This window comes from Schistocerca americana, chromosome 8 (assembly GCF_021461395.2).
Source record: "Schistocerca americana isolate TAMUIC-IGC-003095 chromosome 8, iqSchAmer2.1, whole genome shotgun sequence".
Classification (NCBI taxonomy): Eukaryota; Metazoa; Arthropoda; class Insecta; order Orthoptera; family Acrididae; genus Schistocerca; species Schistocerca americana.
Genome location: NC_060126.1, coordinates 411,514,154 through 411,533,134, shown reverse-complemented (window position 1 = coordinate 411,533,134; position 18,981 = coordinate 411,514,154).

The window sequence follows — 18,981 nt, the reverse complement described above, 5'->3', positions numbered from 1 at the left end:
ACATCTTTCACAGTGACAGGGTAGCAGTTTGCTGATTCCTTATATTGCGGTCAGGTTCAGGTTCACCACCACTGTTTCGGTGCTAGCTATGCCTGGACGGCGTTCGTTCTTCAGCAAGACTCATTCTGCGTCTCAAGCAAGTGATGTAAGTGAATCATCATGCGATAATGAATAGCGTACCAGTGGACGGATGGGATGGAAAAGACACCATCGATACACTGTAATAAGCATCACAGTTGATAGTGTGATCAACTTTAGCAATTTTACTTTTTTTTCCATATTTTCAACGCCAGCCACTGACACAGCAGCTTGCTTCCCAGTTTCTGTACCATAGCTAAACCACCACTCCACTACTTTGCGAGCACCATTCTGAATGTAGACGCGTGTGCAGACGTACATTCATTGTTAATTTCGAGCATATATACTAAAGTATACCAGGCAGATATCTACAAATTTCTAGCACTTCGATCATAGTGCGAAATTTACGATTACGGCTGTGTATCTTTCCCAATACAGATGGGAGTCACTGAGCGTTCTCCCATTCTTAGAATAAAGTTAGAGATTAAATGATCCTCTCGAATTGTCTTTGATCAATCCTCCCTGCAACAGTCACCCATTTAATCTGCAGCTGACCAGAAGTAGACCGCTACATTTCAAGTTCCGTGAAGGTACAGAGTGAGCCAAGTCCGTAACTGCTGATCTGTGTCAATCTTACCGACGGCACCGATCCAAGTGCACAAGATTTCTCCAGATGCATGCATGTTGAGGAGGTTAGCACCTGTTATCACTGGGTAGTAGTAGATATGAAAGTGCTGTGATGATTTAACAAACAGTGAAGAAGATGAGAGAACATAGGGGTTTGTACACGTTGGTTCAAATGGCTCTGAGCACTATGGGACTTAACTTCTGAGGTCACCAGTCCCCTAGAACTTAGAGCTACTTAAACCTAACTAACCTAAGGACGTCACACACATCCATGCCCGAGCCAGGATTCGAACCTGCGAACGTAGCGGTCACGCGGTTCCAGACTGTAGCGCCTAGAACCGCTCGGCCACCCCGACCGGCGTTTGTACACGTGATGTAGCTCCAGACAGACTGAGTTTGAAGCATTTTACGTAAATCAACTACGCTATCAATTCTAAAGTATTGTTCAAGTGTCTGGGGTCAGTACCAAGAAGGTATTGGTAAAAGAGAGCATAAACACATGTGCTCTAATGCAGGGCGTATGTGTCCAACATGAGACGTACACCCATCGTCAAAGATTTCTATCCTGCTGAGTACAGTGACAAACTTTAAGAAGATAAAACTACTTAATTTCAAACTAGAGTCTATGTGATACATGCACAACACAGCTTTCCAGCGGTGTACATCACCCACCGTTCACATCCGATCACATTCAGAAACTATATTATCTTTGAATTAGTCATATTAAAAAAATCATTGTTACTAATGAAGAATGCTTCCTACAAGGGAACAAACAAACGTGTAGCAGAGGTGTTTGACGTGAAAAATTACACATCATGATGTTACTAACTCTGTAAACAGTACACATGAGTATTCCACTGCCTACCAAACACCTGTCACTAATTTGGAATTACTGTAGTTATCAATCTGAATACACGATTTTATACCCCAGATTCAGCAGGAGAATGGATTACGTCGCATAAATCTTCGTTTGTCTAGAGTCGGTTGCTGAAATCCAATGGACATACTTCATCATCACCGAGCGAGGTGGCGCAGTGGTTAGACACTGGACTCGCATTCGGGAGGACGACGGTTCAATCCCGCGTCCGGCCATCCTGATTTAGGTTTTCCGTGATTTCCCTAAATCCCTCCAGGCAAATGCCGGGATGGTTCCTTTGAAAGGGCACGGCCGACTTCCTTCCCCATCCTCCCCTACTCCGATGAGACCGATGACCTCGCTGTCTGGTCTCCTTCCCCAAAACCAATCAACCAACTTCATCATCATAAAACATAAGTAGCAAGTCCTCGAATGACTGTGGTATGGAGAGTTATGACGTTATCGACTGCAGGTATATAGTGCTCCAAGTCAAATACAGTTGTATACGAGTTGAACGCAGGTTATTCCACACAACTGATACACCCCAACAGAACAACGGAAAAAATGGCTAAATGACCTGCAGCAACATCCCCCTCTCTATAATGCAGCACCAGTCTACCATTAAATCAAAGCTCGTTACAACTTCATCTCAACCGATCACAGCATCCATCTTCTGTCATCCTTTAAATCAGCTGAAGTCAATTGTATTTATACAGGGAATTCCATAAGCTACAGTGGTGTGAAGATTTTAACATCTACCTCTTGCTTTTGGGATTCCATGTTCAAGGAAGCTATAGAGATTAGATTAGCTTAAAATTTTATAAACAGAGATAATTGTTTCAATTTGGACAAAGCACGAAATCCGGCTCTTGGAGTAACTAAACTGCAGAGAAGTCGTCGTGGTGTCACCGTCGCCGAACATACATCGATAAGCAACGCAGTACCGCCGCGGTGAAGCATATAAGACCGAGCTTGGCACCTTGTCGTCAGTCTTGTGACTCACTCTGAGCATGGCCGGACGATACGCGGCCGAAATATCAGTGGAGGAAATTTTATTTGCGCGGCTGCTTGCCCGAAATTTAATGGACATCTTCTGTTTGTTTGAAAACGATGAACGCATACTGAATCGTCGCAGACAGGAGGAGCGGCATCACAGATACTGTATTCCCAGAAGATATACAGTGCCAACTGAAGGTCTTACGGTGTGGGGTGCTATTGGGTGCAACCATAGATAACAGTTGGTGCGTGACCAGGGCATTGTGAGCAATACGACCTATGTGAATGACATCCTGCAGCCTGTAGCCGTACCTTTTCCGCACAACAAACCAGACGCCATTTTTCAGCAAAACAATACATGACCACATGCTGCTGCACGAACATGTGCCTTCTTGGTGTCACAGGATGTCAATCTTTTGCCTTGGCATGTCAGATCACCAGGCTTGTCGTCAGTCTAAAATGTGTAGGGATTTGGTGAAACGACGGGTGCAGTACTGTGACCCACTGTCAACCACCGTAGGCGAACTTTGGAACCAGTTGAATGCAACATGGATGGCTATACGATAGTAGGCCATTCGCGTCTTATGCGCGTCGACGCGATCACACATGGAATGAGTTGTCGCGGACCATGACGGATCCTGTGCCTACTTTGCAACAGGACACACACTGAACCGAGGTGACCAAATGCTAATCATTTCTGCAGAACATAGAACATACTGATGTACATTCCCTGTGGATATGAACATCCTATCTCTAGTCGTCCATTGTGTTCCGTTTTTTCTGAACATGAGTGTAATATATCCTACTTTGGCATATTTCCATGTCTCGCAACATTTTATATCGTATACAGGACTGCAGAAAACTAGTTGGATGTAAATTTAAATACAAAAAAAGAAGTCACAGAAGCGCTAGGGCTCACACAGAAACGCGTGCCTCGCGCGCGCCTACACACACACACACACACACAGAGAGAGAGAGAGAGAGAGAGAGAGAGAGAGAGAGAGAACGCAGAAATTTCAGAGAAAAATGTAGAGAAGTTGCGCAAATAAAACGGCTGGCGTCAGGAACATAGATCTGCTCGAAAACGTATACCAAGTGTTCTTTTGAAACGAGTGAACTAATGCCTAGACCATTAACACAATTTCTAAACTTCACCGTGTACAGAGAAGGAAATCTGGAGGAAACAATACTGAGTCATTTCAGCGTGACTGTGCGGGAAACAGTGAACTTCAGTGTAACAATCTGTGGCCATGCTCAGAAAAATAAGCGGATAGTCCTGAAGACATGTGAATGGAATAAAAATTTGAAATTAATATTTGTTAAAACTGTCTTATTATTATTATTACTATTATTACTATGATTATTATTACTATTATTATGATCGAACGAACATTCTGTATAATATTTTTATTCTAACGTATCAATTCAAAGCGTAAGTAGCGACGAAAATACCAGGAAGGAAATTAGTATAAAGTAGAAAGCCAAAACGTAGAACAATTTCATCAACATATTATCATCGAAATGAGCAAATCAGGATGATAGAGTCTTACTCTATGTAGCAATGGTGACTGAAAAATTACCACAGAAACTTTGTGCATGGAATATAATTATACGGATTCAGGATGTAAGCTCCCAGTCAGAGGACAAAAATAGACAGCTGAGCATCCGCTGAAAAATTCAAAGTCTATGGTGATGAGTCATGGCATTGCTCCGCCTTACGTTAATGGTTCAAATGGCTCTGAGCACTATGGGACTTAACATCTGAGGTCATCAGTCCCCTACAACTCAGAACTACTTAAACCTAACTAACCTAAGGACATCACACACATCCATGCCCGAGGCTGGATTCGAACCTGCGCCCGTAGCGGTCGTGCGGTTCCAGACTGAAGCGCCTAGAACCGCTCGGCCACACCGGCCGGCCTTATGTTAATATTTCCAATTATATAGCCACTGGTCTAAATACTACACCGATTTTGAGGATACACTACGAGAAACTGAAAGTGGAACCGTGATCACCTACCTTCAACAGTCTTGGTAAAAATGTAAATCTCCTGTTCTATCTTGTTTGTACTTTCCAACATAATTTCCGTTTCCGTCGTCGTATAACTGTTTTCGCATCAGAGATGTGGACGAAGCATTAATTCAGTAATGCTGGTTAATAACAAGGTGTCTAAAACAAGCACTGATGGATGAACACCAAATCATTGCTGGCATAATCGCCCCTCAAAGTCACTGAGACGTTACCAGGCAACAGAAAGTAGTGGAAACGAGTCCAGGAAGATCAGAGATATACATTGTTGTAGCCGATGATCAACTGACGTATTTTTTTCACATAACATGCTGTCTGAATCCCATAAGTTTGGGGAATAAGGTGGATGCAGTAGTCATGACTCACAAAAAGTACTTCACTCTGAATCGCCGGCCGGTGTGGCCGTGCGGTTAAAGGCGCTTCAGTCTGGAACCGCGTGACCGCTACGGTCGCAGGTTCGAATCCTGCCTCCGGCATGGATGTGTGTGATGTTCTTAGGTTAGTTAGGTTTAATTAGTTCTAAGTTCTAGGCGACTGATGACCTCAGAAGTTAAGTCGCATAGTGCTCAGAGCCATCACTCTGAATCAACCCACATTAAAGAAAGTGCGACGACATGTGGTGTCAAACAAAATTTATGGATTGGGGATTCTTTGGTAGCAAGGACACTACGTATTATTGTTGCAGAATCACCAACAGATGAAGAACGAACTTCAGATTTAAGCCAGGGAGGCGTATTGAGGACGCTTGCTGTTGGAGAATATAAATAGTAATTTCTGATTTTTATAGGATTGGAGTTATATGTAATGAAGTGATATGTGAAAGAAAGTGGCTGTGGAGATATTCTGTCACATTTCGAAAAGTTTAAAAATGGTGCATACACTGCAATATTCCTTAAGTGTTCGGAAATTTAAACTTGTGCACTTCACAAAATCCCAAATCTTATTACTGTATGAGTGCAGCATCGGTGATTTCCAACTATTGTCATTCAATTAATACAAGCACCTGGCTGTAACAATTCGTAGAAATAGGAAATGAAGATAAACACCAGGTGTAGTTCTAGGTAAAGTTGGCAGCAGACTTCCGTTCATTGGTATAGTACTAGGAAAAAAAAGTATTCAAGGTGGGTTAGTTACAAAAGTCAAGTCCAGCTCGTACTGGAATATAGCTCAAACGTGTCTGAAATAAATTACGCTGCGCAAGTCCGGGAACTATGGAAAGGTGTGGTCAAAAGAATTTCATTGGCTTTCAGCCACTTCGTCAGCCGCGGATTTGTTTTTAAGGTGGCATATGGGATACTGACATTAATGGCAGTCAGTGGCGGTTTAAACGCCAAGATGTGTACAATAAAGTGGAAGCAGGATACGTCTGTAAAACGTACAAACAGTAGAAGTCGCCTGATAGCAAGACGACATCTCTATTAAATGAAACAGCGCCAGCCATCTTGGATCTTGGACCTTTATGTACAGAAGACTGAAATTTCAATATGTTGCAGTGCACATAACTATTTATAAATTGGGTGGAAGTGTTATTAATTTTTTAAATAAAATTTTGTATTTTATCTTTTAAACAGGACTAACTGGAGGTATTGAATGTTTACATAGAGTGGTAGCAGGAATTGTATGTGTTACTCACGGGAGAGCGTCATGGAAAGTGTAAGAAACCTGATCTGGCAGATGCTCCACTATCCCATGAAATCCTCCTTACAGAATTACGAGTACCAATATTAAATGAGGAATCCACGGACATTCTTCAGTTCTCAACGTTCAGTTCGTGTAGGAATCGCGGAAGCAAATATATACTAATTGCAGCCAGGTACTGACCCAGCGAGGGATTTTTGGAATGGGATGAGGTGCCCAGTTTCTTATTTTCTCCTGGTCTTTCCTTCCCCCAAATTTATTTTGTTGGTTCTTGTACTTTTAATGTACCAACTACAGTTATCGACAATTTAATACTGGTAACAAAAGCACAGATAAAATATTTTAGAATAAGAAGAAGAATGATAATAAGCTGTTTGCGTTAATGCTTAGTACATCACTTTAGCTTACAGGAATAATCAGAGTGTGCACTCATGTTTATCAGTATTTTCTATAGCTCTAACTACAAGACTCGGAACACAGGTCTGCAGACTTCGTCTTTGCGAGCGTTTATATGACAGGAATGCTGATTTTTCGAGTCATGTTCAGATGGTAAGGCCAGGGAACTCAGTGTTTCTGTTATGTGTATCCGTTGTGGAGGGCCTTTCCACTTTTGGATTACCTTACTGGACTTGGAGTGATTTGTCAGCTCTACCTGGGTGCACACGTACCGCATGCAATTTGTTATTGACCCCAGAAACTGTCAGCCTCTGTCTAGACGATTTTTCCCACCTCGAATACTTTCTGCAGCCCTTGAGTTGACAAATTCCTCAAGCCAGCGAATGATAAGTTTCCAGTATTTAAAAACAGCTTTTAACTGTCTGCAGATAATTTTCATTTCGAGACTATGTTCATGGTACTTTATTTTCCGAAATTTGTCTAACAAATTTGTCTGGAAAGTATTTGAGGGCGAGAGGGCGGGGGGAGTGGGGGAAGACTGTTGTCTAATTATGCTGAATGAAATTGACGGATAGAGGCATTTAACCAGACACTAATCTCGCGCTCCATAGGTGAACGGAACGAGAAGCCACACTCATATGCGGTACAATGAAATGTAACAGTCGTCCTCTTCATCGTAGTTTGAAGAAAATACAGTGATCGTAGATGTAGAATTAGCGAAAGAGTTTGTTCAGATCCATGGAATCTCTTACTGGCAGGCCTAAGATACAGAATGGAGTACGTTAATAACAATGTTGATGAACCACAGTTTAGTAGTGCAGATGACCTTGCAGATAGGGCTACCACAGCTACGTTTAATCATCTTGCGTATTAATAAACCACGTCAGCTGTACTAAATCCTTTATTTTTAGGTCACTACCGGTATCATGGCACGAAAAGCCACATCCTCAGGTGAACATCTGTGTAGCAGTAAATCCAGAATGAATAACCACCCTGCAACATGAGAAGTTCCTAAAATTATTTTAAGACATTGAAAAAAATTAAAAAGCTATTAAATAGTTTTACATGAGAAATCTAAAATACTTGTACTCTCAAAAAAAAAAAAAACAACTCGAAGAATTTTTAAAACGGTTTTACGAAACAATAATTTTTAGAATTTTAAAGTTCTTGAAGCTTGTTTTATAGTTTTAAGGTTTATTCAGTGGGCATTGGCAGCAGATCAGATACCTGCATGTTCCTCTTTTAATCCACTAAACGTTCAAGAGTCCCTTTAGGTTAGTATAACTTACGGGTATTAGTGACGAAAATGTATGTCAACTGTCATTATTATTATCTATGCATTATTTCTCAACGACGTTTATGTAATTTTTATTCCATTACCTCATTCATAATTCGTGTATCCCTCAAATATAGCCGATCATTCGGATGAGCCCATGCATCATCAGCCCATGCACGAGCCGTCTATAGTCCAGCTGTTTAATTTCTTGCCGTCAGTAAGACACAGCACTCAGCGGCGTTCCCTGTTCGAGACTGCGTACTGGGCGAAGAAGTAGTAACTGCGGTTTTCGAGTTATACACTAGCTACTTACTTCAGGAGTCGTGTGGTCGGTCGGTCTCCTTCCTACCGCCCAGGTAAGTTTCAACAACCACGGGCGCCTAACTACTGAACAGGACGTGGACCGCACTGCTGCCAACACTCCGCGATGTGGTGTTCTCCATCGGCATCGGTAGGAAGCGAACAGTACGAAGTTCAGCAGGCGAAGACCCACATCTCACGTACAACTTCGACTAGTTTGTAGACTGTTCTGTAATATCTAGGACATAGATTCACTACAGTATCGCAATCATGGAATCCAGTGGTATTACCGTGAACGCCATCGATTCCAGTGATCAACTCCTTGAGAGCTGGCGTATTTAATGGGAGTTAACGTGAGGCTATGACGTGATGCTCAGTTCGTAATGATCGCAAGCCTCCTTAAAGTGCTATATTCGCATAACAGGCTCTTTACTGCTGTGCAGGTTCCCTGATACTGTTTCTTATGAAATAGGTACAGTTTCATTCGACATCTCTTACGAGATAAGAACATGCGTGTCACGCTGTCATTGGTTTTGTGTGCCATGCGTTTTGCTGAGCTCATCATCCCTTGCCCTTGGCGCGGTGTTGTAACGTGCGGAGGCCTGATAAACTTGGGACGTACCGCTTGTTTCGTGGTTCTGTCTCTGCCTATGGCGTGACCGCACTTTGCTTGTAGCAAGGTGAATGAATTTTAATTAAATTTTCTACTTCTCAACCCCTTACTTGGCTGTGTTGTAACAGACCCCTCCTCTTTAACAAAAGTCTTCCTGAATTTTCCCTGTATTAGTTACTATTACTTAGTCGATGCCTGTCTCATATTTCAAAAAATTAGGCTACAACTGCATCCCGTGTTGCTCATCGAACAGCCTTGAATCTTAGTTAGCTTAATTAACATACTTTGTCAGACTGGCCTGGTTAACCGCATTACTTACATTTTATTTTTCTACTACTTATTACCCACTCGTATCCACTCAGCAGGTATCTGGTGACTGGTTGCCTCATTTGATTGAGATATCTTACGCCTTATACAAAAGTAAGTTGCACAAATAAATATTAGAACCAAGATCATGCTTGTGGTTGATAACCCGTGTTTCGTCTATGCTTCTTATGGTGTTGTTTCATGTGTTGATTGACTGAAATTTGTCTTTTTTCTAAAGTTATAAATTCGTCGGACTGAGATGCAGTTGTAGGGGAAGGAGCTGAAGAAAAGGTTGCAGGAGAATATGGGCTTGGGACAAGGAATGAGAGAGGAGAAAGACTATAATTGAGTTCTGTAGCAAATTTCAGGTCGTAGCAACGATATTCAGGAATTACAGAGGAGAAGATACACACGGAAAAGGCCGGGTGATACGGGTAGATTTTAATTATATCACATCATCGTCAGACAGAGATTCCGAAATCAAATACTGGATTGTAAGGCGTACGCAGGAGCAGATATCGAGACTCAGGAGGACACAATATAGTAGCGATTAAGAGTCGGCTGAAGTTTAAGAGATTAGTTAGGAAGAATCAATACGCAAATAAGTGGGCTACAGAAGTACTAAGGAATGACAAGACACGCTTGAAGTTCTCTAAGGCTATAGACGCGGCAATGAGGAATAGCTCTGTAGGCAGTTCAGTTGAAAAGGAATGGACATGTCTAAGAAAGGCAATCACAGAAGTTGGAAAGGAACACACAGGGCCAAAGAAGGTAACTGCGAAGAAACCAAGGGTACAGAAGAAATACTTCGGTTGAGTGATCAATGAAGGAAGTACAAAAATGTTCAGGGAAACTGAGGAATATAGAAATGTAAGTCGTTGAGGAATGAAATAAATAGGAAGTACAGGAAAGCTAAGACGAAATGGCTGCATGAAAAATGTGAAGAAATCAAAAAAGTAATGGTTATCGGAAGGACTGACACAGCGTACAGGAAGGTCGAAACAACATTCGGTGAAATTATAAAAGCAAGGATTGTAACTTTAGAATGCGACGGGAATTCCAGCGTTAAATGCAGTGGAGAGAGCAGGTCGATGGAAAGAGTACACTGAAGACATCTATGATGGGGAAGATTTGTCAAATGTGATAGAAGAAGAAACAGGAGTCGATTTAGAAGAAATAGGGGATCCAGTGATAGAATTAGAATTTAAGAGAGCCTTGGAGGACTTAAAGTCAAATGAGGTAGAAGGCATAGATAGCATTCCGTCATAATTCTTAAAATATTTGTGAAGTGGCAATGAAACGACTATTCATGTTGGTGTGTAGAATGTATGAATCAGACTTACGGAAAAATATCATCCACTCACTTACGAAAAGTGGAGGAGCCGACAAGTACGAGAATTACCGCACAATCAGCTTAACAGCTCATGCATGAAAGTTGCTTACAGGAATAAGATACAGAAGAATGGAAAAGAGAATTGAGAGGGTGTTAGATGACGATCAGTTTGGCTGTAGGAAAGGTAAACGGGACGATGGCAGTTCTGATGTTGCGTTTGATAATGGAAACAAGACACGTTTATAGGACTTGTCGATCTGGAAAAAGCGTTCTACAATGTAAAAGGGTGCAAGTTGCTCGAAATTCTTAGAAAAATAGGGGAGAGACGGGTAATGTACATTATGAACAAGAGCCAAGAGGGAATGACAATTCCGATGTCGATGCTATAACACATTACAAGAAATACGGCAAAATATTAAAGACTGTACTACGGACATCAAAGCAAATATATTACAAGGAAAAGATGGTCATATCAGATAACAAAATAAAGACAATATAGGATATAGTGAAGGAGGGGACCGGTAGAACCAGACATGAAGAGGGACAAATAGCATTAAGAGTAAATGATAAATTGGTGACAGATGTGTATAGTGCTGCAGAACTTTTTAACAAACATTTCATAACGTTTACTGAAAAGATGGAGTTGTCAGGTTCTGTAGATGCTGCTACGGAATACCTCAGACCAGACATTTCAAGTAACTTCCATAATATGAATTTGACCCTCACTACCCCAGCAGAAATAATGTCCATCATAAAATCTTTAAAATCAAAAACATCTACTGGGTATGATGAAATATCAACAAAGCCAATTAAAGAATGTGATTCTGAGTTAAGTAACATATTAAGCTATCTGTGTAACCAGTCGTTTATCAGTGGAATATTTCCTGAATGGTTAAAATATGCTGAAGTTAAGCCACTGTTTAAGAAGAGAGATAAAGATATAGCATCTAATTTCTGTCAAATTTCACTTTTGCCAGCATCCTCAAAAATTTTAGAAAAAGTAATATACAATCGGCTTTATAACTATCTTATCTCAAATAACATACTGTCAAAATCACAGTTCGGATTTCTAAAGGGTTCTGATATTAAGAAGGCTATCTACACTTACAGTGAAAATGTGCTTAATTCATTAGATAAAAAATTGCAGGCAACTGATACATTTTGTGATCTCTCAGAGGCATCTCTCAGAGGCTTTATAACTATCTTATCTCAAATAACATACTGTCAAAATCACAGTTCGGATTTCTAAAGGGTTCTGATATTAAGAAGGCTATCTACACTTACAGTGAAAATGTGCTTAATTCATTAGATAAAAAATTGCAGGCAACTGATACATTTTGTGATCTCTCAGAGGCATCTCTCAGAGGCTTTATAACTATCTTATCTCAAATAACATACTGTCAAAATCACAGTTCGGATTTCTAAAGGGTTCTGATATTAAGAAGGCTATCTACACTTACAGTGAAAATGTGCTTAATTCATTAGATAAAAAATTGCAGGCAACTGATACATTTTGTGATCTCTCAGAGGCATTTGACTGTGTAAATCCCAATACCCTTTTAAGCAAATTACAATATTATAGTCTAACAGGAAATGCTGCAAAATGGTTCAAATCTTGTATCTCTGGCAGGAAACAAATGCTGTTACTAGGAAAGACACACGTATCAAGCTATCAGGCATCATCCACCTGGGAACTAATTACTTGTGGGGTCCCACAAGGTTCCATTTTAGGGCCCTGACTTTTTCATGTGTATATCAATGACCTTTCATCAGTAACATTAACAGATGCCAAGTTCGTTTTTTGTTTTCCGATGACACAAACATTGCAATAAATAGCAAATCAAGTGTAGTCTTAGAAAAATCAGCTAATAAAATATTTGTGGACATTAATCACTGATTCCTAGCCAATTCTTTGTCACAAAACTTTGAAAAAACACACTACAGGCAGTTCGAAACTTGTAAGGGGTGTCCCATGAGTATATGCCTAACATACGATGACAAGCAGATAGAAGAAGTGGGCAGTGTTAAATTCTTGACATTACAGCTTGATAATAAATTCAACTGGGAAAAGCACACCACAGAACTGCTGAAGCGTCTTAACAGATCTCTATTTGCAATCCGAATTGTGTCAGAGATAGGGGATAAAAAATGAAAAAGCTGGCATACTTTGCTTACTTTCATTCCATAATGTCATATGGGATTATTTTTTGGGGTAATTCATCAAGCCAAGCTAAAGTATTCTGGGCACAAAAACGTGTAGTAAGAGTTATATGTGGTGTGAACTCAAGAACATCCTGCAGAAGCCTGTTTAGGTATCTAGGGATAGCAACTACTGCTTACCAATATATTTATTCTTTAATGAAATTTGTCATAAAAAATATATCACTTTTAGAAACCAACAGCTCAATTCATGGAATCAATACTAGAAGTAAGAGTAATCTTTACAAGGATTTAAAGTCACTTAGTCTTGTACAAAAAGGTGTGCATTATTCAGGAGCACACATGTTCAGTGACTTGCCAGCAGCCATGAAAAGCTTAACAACCAATGAAATTCAGTTTAAGAGAAGCCTAAAGGATTTATTGGTGGCCAACTGCTTCCAATCCATTGACGAATTTCTCAATAGAACAAACTGATTTGTATGTACAATATAACTTCTGCACAATTTCAGTGCAGTATTGCGTTCATTGTAAATAAGTGTGTGTGTGTGTGTGTGTGTGTGTGTGTGTGTGTGTGTAAGTACAATCTAACTTGTGCACCATTTCAGTGCAATAATGTTTTCATTGTAAATAAGTATTATAGTGGTTGTATTACATGTTTATACCCTGTAAATAAATAAAAGACTGTTTTTATTTTAAATTCAGTGCATTAGTATTTGTAAAATGATCCTTTCATATAGTGTTCATTGAAAAATGATGTTCATTCCACTTGGGACCTGTGGAATGGTACATTAGCTTATTTGTTTGAATTGTAAATATTTGTCATGTATTGTGGTTTTTCTGACATGTTCTACATCCTGGAGGACCTCCTCACTACGGATCAATTGGAATGAAAGTAAATCTAATCTAATCTCTAATCTAAGAGTCGACGACCAAGAACGAGGTGCTCGGATTCAAAAGGGTGTGAGATGGGGATGTAGTGTTTCACCCCTACTGTTCAATCTGTACATCAAAGAAGCAATGATGGAAATAAAAGAAAGCTTCAACAGTTGAATTAAAATTCAAGGTGAAAGAATATTGATTTCACGATTCGCTGATGACATTGCTATATGGAGTGACAGTGAAGTAGAATCACAAGTCATGCTGAATGGAATGAACATTGTAATGAGTACAGAATATGGACTGATAGTAAATTGAAAAAAGACGAATGTAATGTGACGCTGCAGGAATGAGAACAGTGAGAAACTTAACATGAGTGAGCCGTGTCCGACTTGCGTTGGTGCCATTGGTAGGCTGGCATTGCGTAATAGGGATAGTGACGTCTTGTTTTCTTCTTCTATTTACTGGCGCCACTAAGTTTGCTAGCGTTGTCCTTTTGTGAGTGGCAACAGAAGCATTTCTCGATATCTAGTACTCGTAATATCTTTGGAAGGACGTGAAGTGTTTTTCTGGGTGTGGTGTGTGAATAGTTCGGTTGGGATGGAGCCACAGAGTGGTCCGGCAGCACATGGACATGCCGGGACCGTGGGGCTTTTGCAGTAGGAGTGATATGGGAGCCATGATACGTCTAGATGCGACTATGACATGTTACACATACGTAAGCATCCTGTCTGATCACCTGCGTCCGATCATGTTTGTTGTGGATTCCGACTGACTTGGGTAATTCCAGCAGGAAAATGCCAAACCTCACACATCCAGAATGGCTACAGAGTAGATCCAGGAGAACACTTCTGAGTTTAAACACTTCCGCAGGACACCAAAGTCCCCAGACATGAACATGATAGAGCGTATCTGGGATGCTTTGCAATGTGCTGTTCAGAAGAGATCTCCAGCCACTCGTACTCGTATTTATGGACAGCCCTGCAGGATTCATGGTCTCATTTCCCTCTAGCTCTACTTCAGACAAAACTCGAGTCCATGCCACGTCTTGTTACGGCACTTCTGCGTACTCGTGGGGTCCTACACGACATTTCTCAGGTGTTGCAATTTCTTTGGCTCCCCAGTGTATGTTGATACTTTCTATGGAACTTATATGCAGTACGAGAACAAAAATATCCGAAAACCTTCAAAAACATACGTTTTTGGCATTAGGTGCATTGTGCTGCTACATACTGCCAGGTACTCCATATCATTGACTTTAGTACTCATTAGACATCTAGAGAGAGCAGAATGTGGCGCTCCGCGGAACTCACGGACTTCGAACGTGGTCTGGTGAATGGGTGTCACTTGTGTCTTAAGATTTCCACACTCCTAAACATCCCTAGGTCCACTGTTTCCAACGTGATAGTGAAGTGGAAACGTAAAGGGACACGTATAGCACAAAATCGTACAGGCCAACCTCGTCTGTTGACCTACAGAGACCGTCGACAATGAAGAGGGTCGTAATGGGTAATAGACAGACATTTGTGCATCCAGACCATCACACAGGAATACCAAATTGCTTCAGGATCCACTGCAAGTACTATGACAGGCGGGAGGTGAGAAAACTTGCATTTCATGGTCAAGCGGCTGCTCATAAGCACGTAAATGCCAAACGACGCCTCGTTTGGTGTAAGGAGCGTAAACATTAGACGATTTAACAGTAGAAAAACGTACACGGTCCACAATGTGGTGATCCGATGACAGGGTGTGGGTATTGCGAATGCTGAGGGAACGTCATCTACGAGCGTGTATTGTGCCAGCAATAAAATTCTTAGGCGGTGGCCTTATGGTGTGGTCGTGTTTTTCATGGTTGGAGTTTATACCTCTTGTAGTTTTTCTTGGCACTATCACACCACAGGCCTACATTGATGTCTTAAGCACCATCTTGCTTCCCACTGTTGAAGAGCAATTCGGGGATGGTGACTGCATATTTCAACACGATCGAGCACCTGTTCATAATTCACAGTCTGTGGCGGAATGGTAACAGGACGATAACATCCCTGTAATTGACTGGCTGGCACAGACTCCTGACCTGAATCCTGTATAACACCTGTGGGATGTTTCAGTGCGCCGACGTCGTGCCAGGCCTCACCGACCGACGTCGATATCTCTCCTCAGTATAGCACTCCGTGAAGAATGGGCTACCATCTCCCGAGAAACCTTCCAGCACCTGACTGAACGTAAGCCTTCGAGAGTGGAAGCTGTCATCAAGGCTGAAGGTGGGCCAACACCATATTGAATTCCAGCATTACCGATGGAGGGCGCCACGAACTTTTAGGTCATTTTCAGCCAGGTGTCCGGTTACTTTGGATCACATAGTGTATGTATATTTAACCTTATCTCATATCCATGAAATCCATTGATGGTTTATATGTGAAGAAATCATAGAAATCATGTTTCTTTGCTGTTTCGGAAGTCACTGTGTTAGAGTTTGTGCTACTTCACAATAAGAGAGCCCAAATTAAATTGAAAAGTCGGAAAGGGTATTGATTTGGATTTAAATGTGTTTACAATAGTGTGAATAATAAATTCAAACTTTTATTCTTAGTCTCAGATTTCACTCTTTGAATCAGCGTGTTCTTGCTTCTACGTTCTTTGCTACTGTGTCACTTCATCAAAGTATTATAGTTGATGGGGATCATTTCCTGCTAAATACTTCCGCTTGCCCTTGGTCTCAGGAGCTTCTGTTGATGTATCGTTATCATAAACACATTGAAGGTACCAGTAATTAAGAATACGTTTCTGTCAGAACTGAAATGTATCAGTGACCAGACGACTTGCAGTATTGCGGTCACACAGTTCTTACGGAGGTCTTTCATTTTCTGTGTAGTCGCTTTTCACTTATCTGGATTCCTTTTCAGAGGAACAGGTGTTTTCAATGTGTAAAAGATGTTTATGCTATCATCGATCATGAGCTGCCGAGCATTAACAATGATTATATTATTGGTGTCTTGACACTATCTTGCTTTCATTTCTACAGTTGTATAAGGGCAAAATGACAGTCAAAAGCCAGGTGTCTGCGACACTAGTTGATAGATCTGTGCTGTTATAGATACCATTGTCTCTACAAAATACCCCTAAGTTGAGAATTTTGTGCTGTTCTGACTGTCAATGATTTGCATAGCGTGCGATGAATACACTGATACCAATAACTCCTGTAGTTCCTAAAGAGGACGTGTGTTCCTCTGGAACTGATGACTTCAATTTGACCAATGCCGCACAGATGCGAGTAATGCTGCTCAATACGGAAAGCCATCGACATTGTCCACAGACGACAATATTCAGAAAACTGCTGTTTGACGGCACTACTGGGACTAAAGTAAATATTCTCACTTCATGAGGATAATCCGAACTACATGTTGCAGATACCGGTCAACTTACATTGTTACTTTCTATGTTTATAACCTATCAACGTGGGAAGCCTGATAGCAGGGGTCACACACCGTCAACCACTAATTTTTGAAAATTATTAATACTTGTCGCCATATTGCCTGAGAAGCTACTATCTGCCGCTGCTCATTACTTTGGTGATTATCGAAAGCACGCCAACGTCACAAAAAATATGATGGTCGTTTACGACGAATCAGTGGGAGCACGCAATTCGCTACTCTTCGTGGCGATGAAGGTCTGGATCTCCTGTACGTGTCGGCCAAAGGTTCTGTGAGGTGCTGAGGCTATCCAGCTGGAGCGAGAGAGAGAGAGAGAGAGAGAGAGAGAGCTATTCACCCCACCACCTGTTGAACACGTGAGCAATGTGATGGATTAACCTCCTTTCTTAAGCACTGCGGTCACTGCAGATGGGGGCGGTGGGGGGGGGGGGGGAGGGGGAGGGATGTGCTTGTGGCGTTGTCAGACGTTTTTCCAAAATACAAGTCGAAAATAGTCTTTCACAATGGCCCTTATGCTCCCATGAAGTAAAGCATTGTTTGCATGAACCAACAAATTCCCTGTCTAACAGCGCAAAGGGCTGAAACTAGAAATTTATACAATTTGAGTAGGCTCTTAACACATGAGGTTAGAGCTGCACAACATAAAGTAATAAAAAACACATGAAGCTTTTGTTAAGGAATTTATTAGTAACGTATAGACTTTGGGACCTAGATCACTGCCTTAGGCAGAATTTACTGTTGTACATTATTGGAAGACATTGTCAGCTGTAAAGGTACATGTTTAAGTTGTGTGATATTTACTGATTCAGATTATGACTATTCCACTTTACTGGAAGCAACTGGGAGATCAGATCAACCACTTTTTAATGTTAGTCCAGTAACTACTATTCATGATGTCATCCAGATACTCCGAAAGATCTCCAAGTTGAGCCAAAATTGGTCAATTAGCGATATTTTCTGTGTTTAACACCAAGTACGTACACCTTACAAAGTTTGGAAACTTCTTCTTCACCGTTGATACGTCTCTCCAATTCACATGCCTCTGTGGTTTTTCTGTATGCTCTTACATACTGCTGACGAGACTCCCACAAGATTTTAGTTTCAGAGTGTCGTATGTGGTGGTCCTTTCCCCTAAAGCATGACATGTTGATGACAATCTGTGTATACTGGCGGAATGACAGTTGCCTTTGCAATCCCGGCAACTGGTGTTAACGCTTCCTTTAGTTTCTCGAGCATGTATTTGAATGAATATGCAATCATTTCTGTATTAATTTTGTTCAGTAAGTATAACACACCAACACCAAACTTTTAAAATTATCTGAGACATTGTTGACACATTTCGGAAGTGGAATCGTGGGGAGAGTAAATTTTTCAAACGACTTCTGCAAAATATCTGCAAGGGTACTTACAGACTGAAACCAATTTCTTTGAGCCCATCAGCAACAATGTGATAATGCCGTCGCTGGACCACTGATCTCCGACAAAAATTAATCGTGTTTCATCACTGTAAGTACAAACATAAGAGATTTGAAATATTGTGGTCTTTGTTACCTTAACTTTCTTCACATACTCTGAGACTGACTATACGAAAGTATGTTTCGAACGAAACACATTGAAAGATACCATCGTCGCCACTGCATATTACAATTATTTTTACAGTTACTTATTGATTATATCCACTGTTGCAACATCGGTCACTTAGTCATTTTAGAATGGAATACAGCCCAATGTTTTATGCATCAGCAAATGTCAAACGTCTGAAAATATCTTACATGGAAATATGGGGTGATGAGATATGATGTCTGATCAAAAGTATCCAGACACCTGCTAGTGGACATTATATACAGTGCGTCTGCCCTTCACCATGATGACCGCTTGAATACTACTGTTGACACTTTAGATGAAGTGTCAGAGTGTTCATGGAGGAATTTGGTTTCTGTTTGAATTTTAGCCTACCTTTACGGAACATAATATGAACTGAACTGCAACTGATCTGAATGCAGCTTACTTTGTATTAAACGCGCAACGGAAGAAAAACAATTATCTGGTCCTAATAAAAATTTTCA